The sequence below is a fragment of the Ambystoma mexicanum genome, chromosome 12, assembly GCF_040938575.1.
Source record: "Ambystoma mexicanum isolate Mex_15411 chromosome 12, UKY_AmexF1_1, whole genome shotgun sequence".
NCBI classification, from domain to species: domain Eukaryota; kingdom Metazoa; phylum Chordata; class Amphibia; order Caudata; family Ambystomatidae; genus Ambystoma; species Ambystoma mexicanum.
In genome coordinates, this window is record NC_090936.1 from 1145211226 (window position 1) to 1145227017 (window position 15792).

Genomic DNA, 15792 nt, shown 5'->3' on the forward strand with positions numbered 1-15792 from the left:
CATGCATAGGCTCGGAGGGGGCCTCCATGAGCCTCGTCAGAACCATGTTGAGTTCCCACGCTGGGGCAGACTCCTTCACCGGCGGTAATGATCGAAATAGTCCTATCAGGAACTGCTTGACTAGATGTGGGACTTAAAGGAGAGTTCCGGGACTTTTTTTTTATTGTCCCTACGGTTCGGCCATGTGTTTTTAAGCATAACTCGGTCGATCGTAGAAAACTTTCCTATGGACCTTACCCGACTTTTCGTCCATTAACGCACTCGAAATCAGCCGCCATTTTCTGATAATCCTATCACTTGCCGCATCGCCGTGGCTCACCTGCTTTTGCGGCACTAAATCAAATCCCCCGCCCCTGAAACAGACTTTATCAAAACATTCATATTCCCCGCCTCTATCCGTGACGTGACTGTGCTGCGTAGGCAAACGCGCCCAGGCGTCTTCTACGCGACTCCACACAGAACCCGGAAATCAACACAGATCAGCTCACACAACACAGCGCGCCACAATTCGGAATATGAAACTGTGGTTTAAAAGCAAACTGCAAGATTGTACATTTGGCAAAGGACATTTATTGGACATCAAATGTTTAGAGAATATTCAGCGATTTTCATTTTTATTTGCTCTCGATCCAAAATAGTTCGTCTTGAGGCAAGCGATGTTCGTGTGCAGTAAACAGGGTGTTGGTTTACGATAAAATAAGCTCTTCGGTCGCACTGATAATCGCATGGCTGTTCCAACAACGAGGCACTAGGCCACCACAACGGTCTGTATGTTGCATCTAGCCGTTAGTACCGCGTAAGGGCATACTTGTACTTGGCGATCGTCCCATAAAATGGTCAGGGTGGTAACGTTGTTCACGCGGAGAAGCAACTGGCGGTTGAAAAACCCATCCGCCGGTGTCTGGTACTCGTGACACATGCAGTAATGCATGATGTACCTGTTTGAAAAACATAAACAATGAAATTAGTCTCACCATCAGATCTTTATTAAAATTATTCATTTTATATATTCGGTCGGGAAATTATTTCATAACTAGGACAGTGCAACTGGGTTTTAAACGTCAAGGGGGGGCTGTAGGATACTGAGACAGTCCCTCAGTGCAGGGGTTGACAGGGAGTGCAGGTGGAGAGTGGAAGGGCCCAGGACCGAGATCGCAGACAGTGGACCAGTTGTAGCAGGGGAGAGGGAGAGAGAAAGCAGAAGCAAAGGTTTTGAGGTGCTTCCGTAAAAGTAGACGGTTCTCCCCAAGATAGTGCGCGGTACAAAACAATATGCCACATAGAACGAACAAGTACAACTTAACTCGTCTTTAAAGCTACTGTATAGTAATTAAATTGCGGTATAAACTCATCTAAAGAGTTACTTACATTATATTTGCATTTTCCATTGTGTCTGTGCGTAGGGCAGCCCCGAAATACCACTCCTTCTATGCCGACGTTATTTCTTCTAATGAACGAACATGAAATGGCTTTCGTTTCTGAAATTATATTCATTATCGTTTCTTACGTGGTCCCGGCCTGTCAAGGTCAAAATACAATAGAACCTTATACTGAGTCGTGGGCCATTCTGGCACCCGAGAAAAAATCAAAGCAGCTGACCTTCACTTTGAACGAGCACACATTCCTAGTTAGATACATTCAGTGTAAGGCATTCTCACAGGACTTGAAATTTACACTCCATCTTTGCATTTTGTCTGCGTGCTTTGCAGCCCCACAGAACCATAAATACGGAGACATTCTATATTTTTTGAAAAATGATTTATATTACTGTTTGGTTTAATTTAATGCGCAAATGAACAAGGTTGGATAGATACACATATTCAATGGGCCTGCGACATGAGGAGACTCGAGAGAACAGACAATCAAATTACAATCATTTAAACCGTGATGTGTATTTCTCAATGAGTTCTTCTTTAGGTGGACATGGAACAGAGGCAATGTTGGGTGGCAATGCAGTTGTCCCCTGCACAGGTTCGTTCACAACTCCATTTATGTGCCTATCTAGGACGTCAACAATAAGTTTCTCAATAAACTGATATTGCATATCCTCAAACACTGGTTTGATCACCCATTGTTTACTTCTTTTAGTGAAGGCCTTATTGTAGCGAAGCGTCCCTAAAGTTCCGGTCGTCCTACTTTGTTGACGGCCAACATTATGGTTATGTGCCAAGACCGCTAAAAGAGTCCGATTTATCATGCCCTCCATGCCAAAATGCAATCGTTTTGGCCTGTACTTGAGGCACATATTGTGGAACACCTCCAAATCTCCTGTGTGGCAGAATTCCGTGAGTCCCCTCAAAGCTTTTGTTATAGTTTTATCAAATACAATCTTTTCAATGGCTTTGTGAGTGGGTGATGAAGGAATCAACCACTTCTTCTTCCGTGCCTCCTCTGTGGACAAATGGCCATGTTCACAATTGTGGAAATGTTGGTTCGTGTTCCATCGGTGAACGTTTGTACAGTGTGGCATTACTGACCGCCATTTTTCCAGTAGAATTTCCAACGACCCTCCACATGTTTTTGAGCTCCACCAAAGATGGTTGCTGATTGACTTGGACCACTGTGAAATACCTTGCAATTCTTTTTTTTTACCTGCAGCCGACAATTTTTTATTGATTGATTTTGCAAGATGCCAAACGTCAAATTGGTGATTTATATTTTTGTACTGTTCTCTCATTGTCTTGGCAATTGAAACGTGTCTGTCCGTGGCTATCAGGTCGATCACCATTCCCCGCGATTGTAGTTCTTGCAATGATGCTACAAAGCCAACTTTCTCCATGGCCACTGAGGATGTACTTTGTGACACCTGCAAGACCACCGAACTCACAATTTTCTTACTTTCCATGTCCTGAAAGTGGTAGGTGCAGTACTTGGCTGAAAATCCTGGGCTGTCGCACTGTCCATCACCGGCTAGCCTGAACCGTTTGCCCGCGAATGTACTATCAATAGACATTTTTTCCATTCTCCAAGCTTCGCTAATGGCTGGAAATAGATAATCGGTTTGGTATTTGTAGAACTGAGTTTTCGCAATGAAATGGATTCCCACAAACTGAAAGAAAGACTCTAATTTTTTAAAACTTGAACCACTAAAAAGTGCAGCCGCTGCACAAAGTAGATTGCCTGCTGGCAGTTGTCCCAGCATAGGTTGTGCAGACCATGTGAAAGGATGATATTTTGTACAGGTGGCATGTATTTTAAGGTTAGTGCCTCGAATTGCACGAGTCACATTAATCAATGGCTCCCCACATACTTCCCCACCTACCAAATGCCCACATTTAATCCGAATAATAATATCAATCAAACAACTATCGAATACAATGAATTTGGCCTCTTTCCTTATACTGTCACTCTGCATCCCAGCTGGTTCGGCCTGTAACGTTGAGGACATGTCACTCACATGAAAGGTAGAATCTCTGATATCGTCTTCCGCTATGTTCAGTGATATTGATGGTGTTTCATTGTCGTCTACTTCATTCTCTTCCATTGCAACATCTGTTCCTTCTCCGGCGATGGGTGAATAAAACAATTTCTTCAACTTTCTCGCGGTCTTAGTTTTTGCGGGTGTGGATTCTGTGAATTGATCTCCGACTGCATCCGAACTACCAGGAGGACATTCACTATCAATGGCTGGTGGTGGTATAGCTCCGTTGTCAATCACTTCATATTCTTCCCATTGGCACGATGCTTCTCCAGTCTCAAGTCCCTGCCAAAAGGTTTGACAAGCAACATCTCTCGTTCGCTTCACTGTCTGTGTAGATCTAGTTCGTACACCCACTCGCAACTAGAGGACAGATTGGAAAAGGGGTGTTCAGTTTAAACACAACTTACAGTATTGAACTATTAACAGTGAAAAACAACATAATATAGCGACCAGGACACTAACCTTCTTTTGCTTTCTTTTCTTTGAAACTTTCTTGCCTCGAACTTCAACATCAGGACGCTGTTGCTCCGACTCGTGTGTGCATGTCTCCACTTCCTCTTGCGCTGCAACGACTATGTTTTCCTGATAAGCACATCCATCACGCACTGACGCTCCATGGACTCCCTGAAACATAGAACTTTCATTAGTATGTATAATAATATCGAAAACACAAAATGTACTTGGGGACCAATACCCACGTACATCTCAATAGCAAAACACGAATGAACGCTTTGTGTAGAACATTCAAACGACAATTATTCACGCATTGTTGATCTAGTTAGATGGAACTGTCAAGATCCATACCTCGGGCTCCTCATAGACTTCCATTGATGATATTATTGAAGATGATGCTTCAGTGACTCCCTGAAACACAGTAATTGCATTAGTATGGTTTTCTATTTTGATAAAAAGAACAGAAAGTTTGTGCAGGCGTGAACGGCTCATCTAAATAGACCTGCACAAATGATCAGTTGTCTAAAATAAATAATGGATATCTAAATATGATTCGATTTGCTCGATCGTTGGAAGTGTCACCACCCAGAAATCTGCATCAACTACTAGGGGTGATGTTCTTGTAGAAGAAGCTCCGTCATCTCCCTGAAACATAGTACTTGCGTTAATAAAGAAGGAAGTATAGCGGATGTAATCACGTCATATGATTTCGCTTCATCGAACTGTCAGTATCCATACCTCGAAATGCATAAGAACATCAAGGGACGATGTAACTGCGGTGCACACTTCTGCAAGCTGTTGCGCCGACCCGTAACTGCACGCTCCCCCTTCTTCTTGGACTAATGCTCCATCGACTCCCTGAAACATAGGACTTTCATTAGTAATGAACACAATATTGAAAAAAGAAGACACATAGGAGGGCGACGACAGAAGGACATATCAATGGCTAAAAACGAAAGAAACATTGTGTGTAACAATCACGCTACAAGAATGCAAGATCTGATGATCTCCATCGATGGAACTGTCCTGAAACGTACCTCGAGCATCTGAGTGACATCAACGGTAGTCGTCAATACGTTGGACTCCTCAGCATCTCCCTGAAAGACAGTACTTGAATTATTTTGGATAACAATAATTATAACTGAAAACAAAGACTAGAGGACGAGTACAAGGGTGTACCATTAGGTAAAATAATTACACGATAAATTAAAACTATTGATTTACATGCCTAAAACAAGTCAGTGGCAGAATAGCCAAGTAAGATTACCCGATAGGCGCTTGAAGTGGCTGATGACTGCAATAACGACACGGATGGAGAATCTTCCGCCTTCATATTGAGTGGATACATAAATGGGGAAATTATTGTTAGCTGATGCTACACACTACCGCAAGGCCGAGAGATAAATACGTAAACTTGACTCACCAGTGGAGGGATGTGGACGAATAGAGTGGGAATAGCGGTTGAGAGCAATTTTCGCCTCGCTCGCGGTGTGTTCTTCTTTATTAGCAATGATGTGGAGTACATGTCAGAGGTAAAGTGCCTGCTGCAGATGCGGTATCGATCACCCCTCTTGTCCGCAAAGACTTCTAGGACTCTACTTTCAAGCTCAGAGGGTGGATATCCGCAATATCGGACCCATTCTCTTATCTGATCTATTGTCTTAGGGAAAACATGCATTATAGTACCTTCAGATTTATTATGGGTCTTCGAAGGGCAACCGCCAATGGAACAGGCAGGCATTGTGGAAAGTTCTGAAAAGTAAAGATCAACAATTCTCTATGAATACCAATGTGTTAAAAAATTAAATGACACATAAAAGGTTCAATGCAAGGTATGTTTTGGTTCTTGGAACTATACACGTTATTCACATGCGGATAAGTATTTGAATAACTTTAAAAAAATAGAAAAATAATTTGACTAAACTCAGAACATGTGAATAGTTTCTTGCATGTACTGTCTTGAACGAAAAGAAATTACCTTGACGAGCAAACAGTTAGATGCAGGGATCAGAGTAGTTTCTTGTCGTAGAACAGGGAGCAGTTCACAGGTTGCAAACTGACGAGTTTACTCGAAGTGGTCACGGAAGTTCACAGAGACGAAGAGCAGATAACCAGCACCTTCACGGGTTGACTAGCAAAGCGCAAAGTAGTTCTCATTAGAAATATGAAGTGGGTTATAAAGAATTCGAAACAGGGGTGTGTTTGTGAATGAATGACGTGTATATGTCGTGGCATTATGCGGTTTGCAGGGGGCCGTCCAGCGTGAGGGGGGATGCTTGGCAGGAGACACGAACTGCCTTTGATAGGGCGGGGGGTGGATTGGGGCGGTGGTCGTGCAGACAAGACACAGGAAGACTCGTGAATGGAGACACACTTATGTGGATTGCAGGGGGCCGTCCAGCGTGAGGGGGGATGCTTGGCAGGAGACACGGGGTCTGGCGGTAGACATGGGAACAACAACCCATGCTCTATAGACCACTTTGAAGTGTACATGGTCTTTGGCACCTCTTGGCCTTTATCGCTCCCTGACAGCTCCACTTGCCAGCACAAGTACCCCGGTGCGAACTGCCTTTGATAGGGCGGGGGGTGGATTGGGGCGGTGGTCGTGCAGACAAGACACAGGAAGACTTGTGAATGGAGACACACTTATGTGGATTGCAGGGGGCCGTCCAGCGTGAGGGGGGATGCTTGGCAGGAGACACGGGGTCTGGCGGTAGACATGGGAACAACAACCCATGCTCTATAGACCACTTTGAAGTGTACATGGTCTTTGGCACCTCTTGGCCTTTATCGCTCCCTGACAGCTCCACTTGCCAGCACAAGTACCCCGGTGCGAACTGCCTTTGATAGGGCGGGGGGTGGATTGGGGCGGTGGTCGTGCAGACAAGACACAGGAAGTCTCGTGAATGGAGACACACTTATGTGGATTGCAGGGGGCCGTCCAGCGTGAGGGGGGATAAAACATTACACATTGTAAAGTTGCGGTTGCAGCACATCCAGGGAAAATCCGCGGTATTGTCCACTGTCGCTGGGGAAATGTTGTCTAATGGCAAGTACCGCACAGGCAGGTATTACTCTCCGAACGCGGTGTCCGAGCCTCCCGTGAAGCCACCAAGTGAAGCAACGATAGGCCACCAGCCTGTACCACCTGTGAAAATGAAAGATGCAAACTGTATTAAAATGACAACTTTCTTATCACTGTCGATTCAGGTAAAAAATGTCATTCTTCTTTGAAAAAAATTCTATCTAGAAAATGCACAACATGGAACCAATTTACATGCATTCGAATGATGAGACGACCATGAAATAGTAGTGGCATCACTGACATCACAACCAGAGTATACTTACTCGTTACTCGGATTACGCGGACGAACAGTGCCTCAAAGTTCGTGCATAAGCACCATCATCATCCTCAACACGGTCCGTGAGAGGCAGGCTTCCCTGAACTCTGGCAGCTCGGTGATGCATTGCGGACTTGGCTCGCCTTCCGAAATGTAGGCCAAGCACCCGGAATTTTCACGGCAGCAGCAGTTCTCCTCCTCAGTTGGCATTAGCTCGCACCGATTGCACGTGCACCAGGTGGAGACGCCGTCCATGCGACATGGTCCAGGCTCTTCATCCGTTGACTGGTCCTCCCAACTGCCGTCCGAATCCCCATCGTTTTCGCGTGCTTGCCTTTCCAGTAGTTCTTCCTCGGTGTACTCGGGCTCGTACATATACGGCATTATTGTAGCCATTGTGTGGTAAAGAAAGTAAAATAATTTATAGCGGTGGTACTGGTATCTGTTCACACGGGCTACAATCAACGAAGGTAGCTGACCAGAGCACAGAAACGAGTCACAGAATACTCAAAGTAACACACAGAGAGTAATGGAATCGAAAATCTGCTGCTGTGTGTTGTGAAACGGTGTGTTTATACTTATTGAGGAAAGAGGCGTCCTGCCATTTCCATGGCGACAGTTCATTAGCTGAGGCGCAGCGATTGTTGACACGAAACGTGCTTTGGCGTTGGGAAATGGGCGGTACGCGTCTGCTGATGTCAGGCTCAGGGGCGGGGGATTTGATTTAGTGCCGCAAAAGCAGGTGAGCCAGGGCGATGGGGGGAAATGATAGGATTATCAGAAAATGGCGGCTGATTTCGAGTGCGTTAATGGACGAAAAGTCGGGTAAGGTCCATAGGAAAGTTTTCTACGATCGACCGAGTTATGCTTAAAAACACATGGCCGAACCGTAGGGACAATAAAAAAAAAGTCCCGGAACTCTCCTTTAAGAGAAGACCATCCCGGAGACCTGGGGCCTCATTACACGGAAGGCGGTGAGCCATGGCGCTATTAGCGCCATGGCTCATGCCGGTAAAATACCGGCACCGCCTTGGCGGAAAGGGGATTTACCGCCCCATTCCAAGGTTGGTGGGGCGGTAAATCCCCCTTCCGCCATTGCCCTTCCCCATTCCCATTTCTGCCCCATAGGGCTCTATGGGAATGGGGAAGGCGCTAATTACGGCACCGCAATTTTGCGGTGCCGTAATTAGCTCCGAGGTCCCTTAGCGGGTTGGTTTTTAACGCCTGCAAAAAGCAGGCGTTAAAGCACCAACCCGCTAAGGGACCTCGTAGTAAGGCGGTAATGGTTAACGGTCACCGTTACCATTAACGGTGGCCGTTAACCATTACCGCCTTCCGTGTAATGAGGCCCTTGGTGTAGCGAGAGATAGCCGCAAGATGCACTTTGATGGAGTCATGCGCCAGCCCCACCTTAGCCAAGGAAAACAAATACGGAAGGATCTGAGGGGCCATGGTCCTCAACTGTTTGATCTTCTGTGACTGGCACCAAGTCGGGAACCGCTTCCACTTGTGCCCATAGCACTTAAGTGTCGAGGATGCTCTGGCCCAGGCAAGGACCTCCCTGCAGTCTGCCCGGAGGTCGTACCCACCGAACTCTAGGGCTGAAGGAGTCAGGCCTTCAGGTTCAGTGATCCTGTGTCATGGTGAAGGATTACACCTCCTTCTCTGGTGAGCACATCCCCGACCATTGGCAGATTGACTGGAGGTGACGTCGACAGGCTGAGAAGGTCTGGGTACCAAATCTGTCTCGGCCATACCGGGGCGACGAGGATCATTGTGCACCAGCATTGTTTCAGTTGATTGATTAATTGTAGTAGCAGAGGCAAGGGTGGGAACACGTACAGGAACAGACCCTCCCACGGAAAGGAGAACACATCCCCCATGTTCCCTGGCTGGTGGATCCTGCTGGCGAATCTCCATCAGTTGGTGTTCACCCCGTCGCAAATAGGTCGATCTCGGGCCTGCCCCACCTGAGGAACAGGCTGTCCACTTGATCCTGCCGAAGTTCCCACTCATGGCAACCGCTCAACTCCCTGCTGAGCGAGTTGGCGACAGTGTTTTTGACTCCCATTAGGTGAAACAGAATGAGAAACATCCCCTGGGTGACGGCCCAGTGCCACAATTCCTGCGCCTCTATGGAGAACACCGGGGATCTGGTGCCCCCCTTCTTCCTGATGTAAAACATTGTGGTGGTATTATCCATGAAGACCCTCACCAGTTTCCACTTTAGGGATGGAAGGAAGGACTTGAGGGCCCAAAACACTAGTCGTAGTTCCAGGACGTTGATGTGTAGCTCCTTCTCTTCCAGTGGCACAGGCCTATGGCACAGGCCTATGGCTTGGAGATGTCTCCAGGGAAGCGCCCGTGGTGACCGTCTCCTGGTATGGGGGCTCTGGAAGTCTGTGCCCCCCGGGATGTTTGTATGCATGCCCCACTACCTTATTGCTCGAAGGAACTCCTCGTCGGGCACAATCCTGTCCTTGAAGCTTCCAGACATCTCGATCCAGCGTGCGTCCAGGAATTCCTGGAGAGGTTGCATCTGCAACCTGCAGAGTCTGATCAGGTAGATACACAACAACATTATGCTGAGCAACGACTTGATGGTCCTCACCGTGGCAATTTTCAGTACTAACAACTGTTGCACCTTGCCCAAAATGGCTGCTATTCTCTTTTCTGAGGGGGGTGCCGGGCGGAATACAGTGTTGAGCCTGGACTCCAGCATACTGGATGGAATCAAGCAGGACTATGGTTAGTTCTCTGAGAACCCCAGATCTGTCAGCAGCCGGACGTTCCTCTCCGTGTGATCGACAGAGATTTCACTTGACTTGGCACGGATGAGCCAGTTGTCGAGTTATGGGTACACATGGATTCCCTGTAGTCACAGATGGGCCACCACTGGAGCCAGGCACTTTGTAAAGACTCTGGGTGCTGACTTCAGTCCGAAGGGGAGAACCTTGAACTGTTAGTGCTTCCCTTGTATGGCGAAGCGCAGGAACTTGCAATGTTGTTCATGAATGGGGACGTGGAAGTACTCGTCCTCTAGATCCAGCGATGACAGGAAGTCTCCCTCCTCCAGTGGGCTGAGCATGTGCTGCAACGTGACCATCCTGAATTTTTGGAACTTGATGTACTTGTTGAGTCGTCGTACATCGAGAATGGGTCTCCAGCCCCCTGTTTTATTTTTTACTACAAAGTATCTGAAGAGCCCCAGAGCTGCTTTGAAACCAGCTCTATCACCCCTTTTGTTAACATGGCCCGAACCTCCAACTGCAGCTGAGGGATGTGTTGTTCCTGTCGGGCCACCGGTAGTATCCACTGCCACTTTCTTTGAAACTCCAAAGTGTGTCCGTGGCTGAGAGCATCAAGCACCCATCGATCAGTGGAGGTGTTTTCCCATACGCTGCCGAAGTTCGCCAGCCAGCCTCCCACCACGGTGCAGGGGTCGGAGACCAACATCTTTGCCAGTTCAATCCTGCTTGAAGGTGTCCACGCTGCCTTGGGAGCCTTAACGACGATGGCTGCCACCTCCGAAGGCCTTGGAATGACCCCTGTATGCTTCCTAGGTCGAGGAATGGGAGGGTTGGTGGTATGAGCACGATCATCCACCCAAACCTTTCGATGATCTGCCAGACCTCCCTCCCGAGGAACAAAAGGATGGATGGTGCTGTTGTAGCAATGCCTAGGGCACAGGCAATCTCTGTGTCGGTATTGATGGCCTGAACAAATTCATTGATGGCCTTTCCGAAGAGATTGTCGCAGTCGAACGGGATGTGCATGACCCTAATCTGAACTTCTGGGCTAAAGTTGGTGGCCTTCAGCTGAGAGTGGCAAACTCTGTTTCCCATCTGGCGGCACCCTGTGTCTGCTATGTCCAGGGCCACGGTGATGGCGTGGTCCAACGCTATCTCACCCTCCTGAAGGAACTCCATCGCCTCGACCCACTTGTTTGTCCTCGAGAAAGAAGTCCAGCAGCAGGGCCATCTTGTACCATAACTCCTGGTCGTACGTGGCCAAGATAGCTAAAATGTTTGCCAACTTGATCGCCGTCGCCACTGAGTAGATGACCTTTCTACCCATGGCGTCTAACTTCTTCCCCTTTCTGTCCAGGGGAATGGAGGCTGAGGACAATGGACTGTATTACTTCTTCTGTGCATCCGCCAAGACCCCTGAGTCCGGTGATGGCTGTGACTGCAGACACTTGGGTGCGGACTCCTGCACCCGGTATTTCTTCTCCAGCCATCTCTCTTCACCGGGGTGGATGAATGGTTTTTCAGCAGCGCCAGGCCCTCATGACAGACGTCATCCAGGAGGGGCACCGCCAGAATGGTCTTCCTTTTCGCCTCCTGGCCTTGATAAAGGAAGCCCTCCTTCTTCGTCTCCTCCAGTGTGTGCTGGAAGGCTTCTGATGCGTGGGCGACCATGGAGTGGAAGGTGCCCACATTGTGCAGGGGAGAAACCCTTGGAAGAGGAAAGATGTTGGCGTATTTGTCGGTGTCTGTCAATGTTTTGTCTCTGTTTCCCTAGGGTGGGAGGGCACGTGTGGCGGCTGGTGAGATGGCATAGGGTGCTGCTTCCTTGTCTTCAGCGGTGGTGGCACTGGTGTCAACGGGGTCAGCAATGGTGGTGCCATTGGTGGTGCTGTCAGAATCCTCTTCTGTATCTCTGACACCAACATGTAGAGAGACGAAAGAATGTCCTGAGACAAATCCCTGCGAGGTGCTCGGGGAGTAGGCTCACTAGACCCATAGACTATGTCGTCGTCCCCGCCGGCATCGACGTCATCGTCGCCACCTCCAGCGGCGACCACCTCCTCGAAGTTCCCATTGTCATCGTCATCCATAACGTCCCCTGGGATTGTGTGGACGGAACCCATGTCCTCTTCATCAGAAGAAGAAATATCCGTGCCCTGGAGTGCTTCAACACGCCCCCTTTCTTTGAATCCTGAGGGGTCGGTCTCGGGTTTAGGGATGGCATCCTCTTTTCCGGTGTTTCTTCTACTAGTTCGGCCGAAGCCACCCGCGTGGGAGGAAGAGCCACTTTGGCGGTCATGGGGGTACCCTGGACCAGATCAGCCCCTTTTGCCTTTGAAAGGGCGGCCGCCACCAACACGATAGTTGAGGACGATTTATCCAGGATCACCTGTGCTTTCACAGACAAGTCGGATCCCTTAGGCTGCTGTTTGGCCTTCTCCGTTTCTTCTGCAGCTTACCAGGGGTAGCTGACTTCCTCGTCGAGAAAGAATTTGATCGATGGTGAAAGATTAAAGAAATATCGAGGCTTAATACCACCAAAAGGAAATACGCTAGTCACAAGTTCAGAAGTACATGTACAGTTTATTTGGCAGATAGCTATCTGGCTCTCAACGCCTCGCAGTGTGTACCAGCAGACACTGTGAGGGGGCAGAGTGCTGGACATTATAAAGACACAGGTGTTTATACTTTCTACCACATGGAGATTAGAGAGAAGTCTTCACAGGTGTTCAGGAGTGCAGATTCCATGCCCCTGGCTGCTCTAAAGCCAGGCTGGTGGTCATGGAGAAAACCAACAGATTCAGTATGGAGAGTAAGATGGGAGATGGCTAGTTTCTCCAAGTGCTTGCCTAGGAAGGGGGTAATGGATATAAGGCAGTAGTTAGCCCGACAAGGGGGGTCGGCAGGAGGCTTTTTGGGGTGAGGGTGCACAAAGAGGTGTTTGAGGAGTAGTAGGAAGGATCCAATGGCAAACGAGTGATTGCAATGCAGAAGAGGAGCCAAGTGCCTCTAGCGGAGGTCCCGCCTCCATTTTGCCTACATGATGGAAACTGGAAATTGCAACATGCGCAGCTGCTGATCCTGGTGTGTAATAGACTACAGGAAGGTGGGCCTTCATCCTTATTATAGAGAACAGCTGCTGATCCTGGTGTACTAGATGACAGGAAGGTAGGCATTCATTCCTTATTATAGAGAACAGCTGCTGTTCCTGGTGTGTAGTAGACTACAGGAAGGTAGGCAATCCCCCCTCCGACCCCCTTCCAGATTTCCGGGAACTCCCTCCAGCGCTGGAGAGGGTGGGGGGACAAGATCACCTTTCTAGGGGGTGGCTGTTAAGAATGTTTCTAGGTGATATTTTGGCATTTTGAAGGACACGTAAAATGTGGTGTTCAGTTTTCAAAATGCAAAAAGGTCTCATAGAACCATAGCTCACATCTTAGGTACAGCCAACCCATGCTACATGCAAACCTTTATGCCTGGTACTTCCATCGTATGCCATGTCTTATCATACATGCTAAGTATAGTCATATATATGGACTGCACAGCCTCACATGGCCAGGTAATGCCAACATCTACAAAGTGCAGCCTCAAAAACCCAGGTTCTGCTATCATATTAACATGAAGCTTTGTATGCCAAGTACCGGAACATCGTTGCAAGTCCTTGTTCTGCTATCATATGCGAGTGAAGTCTTGTAAGCCAAGTATTGGTACATCCTCGCAAGTCCAGGTTCTGCTATTACATGCAAGTGAAGTCTCGTATGCCAAATACCAGTACATCCTCGCAAGTCCATGTTCTGCTATCATACGCAAGTGAAGCCTTGTATGTCAAGTATTGGTACATCCTCGCAAGTCCAAGTTCTGCTATCATATGCAAGTGGAACCTTGTATACCAAGTACCGGTACATCCTCACAAGTCCAGGTTCTGCTATCATATGCAAGTGAAGCCTCGTATGCCAAGTATCGGTACATCTTGCAAGTCCATATCATATGCAAGTGAAGCCTCATATAACAAGTACCGGTACATCCTCACAAGTCCAGGTTCTGCTATCATATGCAAGTGAAGCCTCGTATGCAAAGTATAAGCACATTCTCGCAAGTCCTAGTTCTGCTATCATATGCAAGTGAAGCCTTGTATGCCAGGTACCGGCACACCCTCGCAAGTCCAGGTCATGCTATCATATGCAAGTGAAGCCTCGTATGCCAAGTATCTGTAGATCCTTGCAAGTCCATATCATATGCAAGTGAAGCCTCACATGCCAAGTGCTGGTACATCCTCACAAGTCCAGGTCATGCTATCATATGCAAGTGAAGCCTCGTATGCCAAGTATCTGTAGATCCTTGCAAGTCCATATCATATGCAAGTGAAGCCTCACATGCCAAGTGCCGGTACATCCTCGGAAGTCCAGGTTCTGCTATCATATACAAGTTAAGCCTTGTATGCCAATTATCTGTATATCCTTGCAAGGCCATATCATATGCAAGTGAAGCCTCATGTGCCAAGTATCGGTACATCCTCGCAAGTCCAGGTTCTGCTATCATATGCAAGTGAAGCCTCGTATGACAAGTAACGGTGCATCCTGGCAAGTCCAGGTCCTGCTATCATATGCAAGTGAAACCTTGTATGCCGAGTACCGGTACATTCTCGCCAGTCCAGGTTCTGCTGTCATATGTATGTGAAGCCTTGTATGCCAAGTAACGGTGCATCCTCGCAAGTCCAGGTCCTGCTATCATATGCAAGTGAAACCTTGTATGCCGAGTACCGGTACATCTTCGCAAGTTCAGGTTCTGCTATCATATGCAAGTGAAGCCTCTTACGCCAAGTACCAGTACATCCTCACAAGTCCAGGTTCTGGTATCATATGCAAGTAAAGCCACGTCTGTCACATCACGGAATACCTGGCGTTTGTGGAACCGATGGCGACACGAACGCTAGTTTCGTTTTCATTTACCTCCGTTTTGGCCACGCCCCCTTTTCCTACGTTTTTCTCCCCTCTGCCCTGATTTCATTGGTTGTGATGCTCCCCGACTCGGACTCTTTACCAGCTCCTTCCGGGTCGGGGATGCGTCGCAACGCTTCCGGGTTTTCGTATCCCTGAGCCTTGCTGCTAGTTTCCCGTTCGCCTCCCCCTTGCCAGCTACTACTTCCATTCCTTTTTGTTTTGTGGTACTGCGCCTTTCTGGGCGCCGCTTTTTTCCACCTATATTTCCGATTTAACTAGCCTTTCTTTGTTTTCCCTTTTCCCGTAACTTTTCTTACACCCACCTTCTTCGCCTCCTTCCAGTCTGTTACCCCCCTTCCTTCCTTCTAGGTTCTACCCTTTTCCGTCTTCCCTTTCTTGTTTTCCTTATTTTTTTAATATCTTTTTTACCAGGTCTTTCCTTCCTTTCTCACTCCTTGTTCCTTTGGGTATCTCTACCATTCCCCTGCCGTGTACCAGACCCTTGCCTGTTCTCCGGATTGCCTATTCTTGCCGCCTAAAGATACCTGCCTATTACTCACCGTGTACCAGACTCCTGCCTGCATTTGGACTGCCTTTGTTTATCGATTTGAGTTCAGACGCCTGTGTTTGTTCCTGGTTGTCTGTGGACTACTGCCCTTCCAAGGCATCACCCCACGGAATACTTCCGGTCTACAGTTCTACTCACCTTTGCGGAGACCAATCTACGAACAATATAGGATTTAGGGTTTTTTTGTGCCTTATAGGCTTTTTCCCCTCCTAGGCGATTCCGGGAGAGGAGCCCCCTGGTCTTCCTTATTGGAGACACGGTGGCTTCCTTTCGGGGCCGTCCTTACCTCCATAAAAAAAAAGAACCTTCCAGGAGAAGA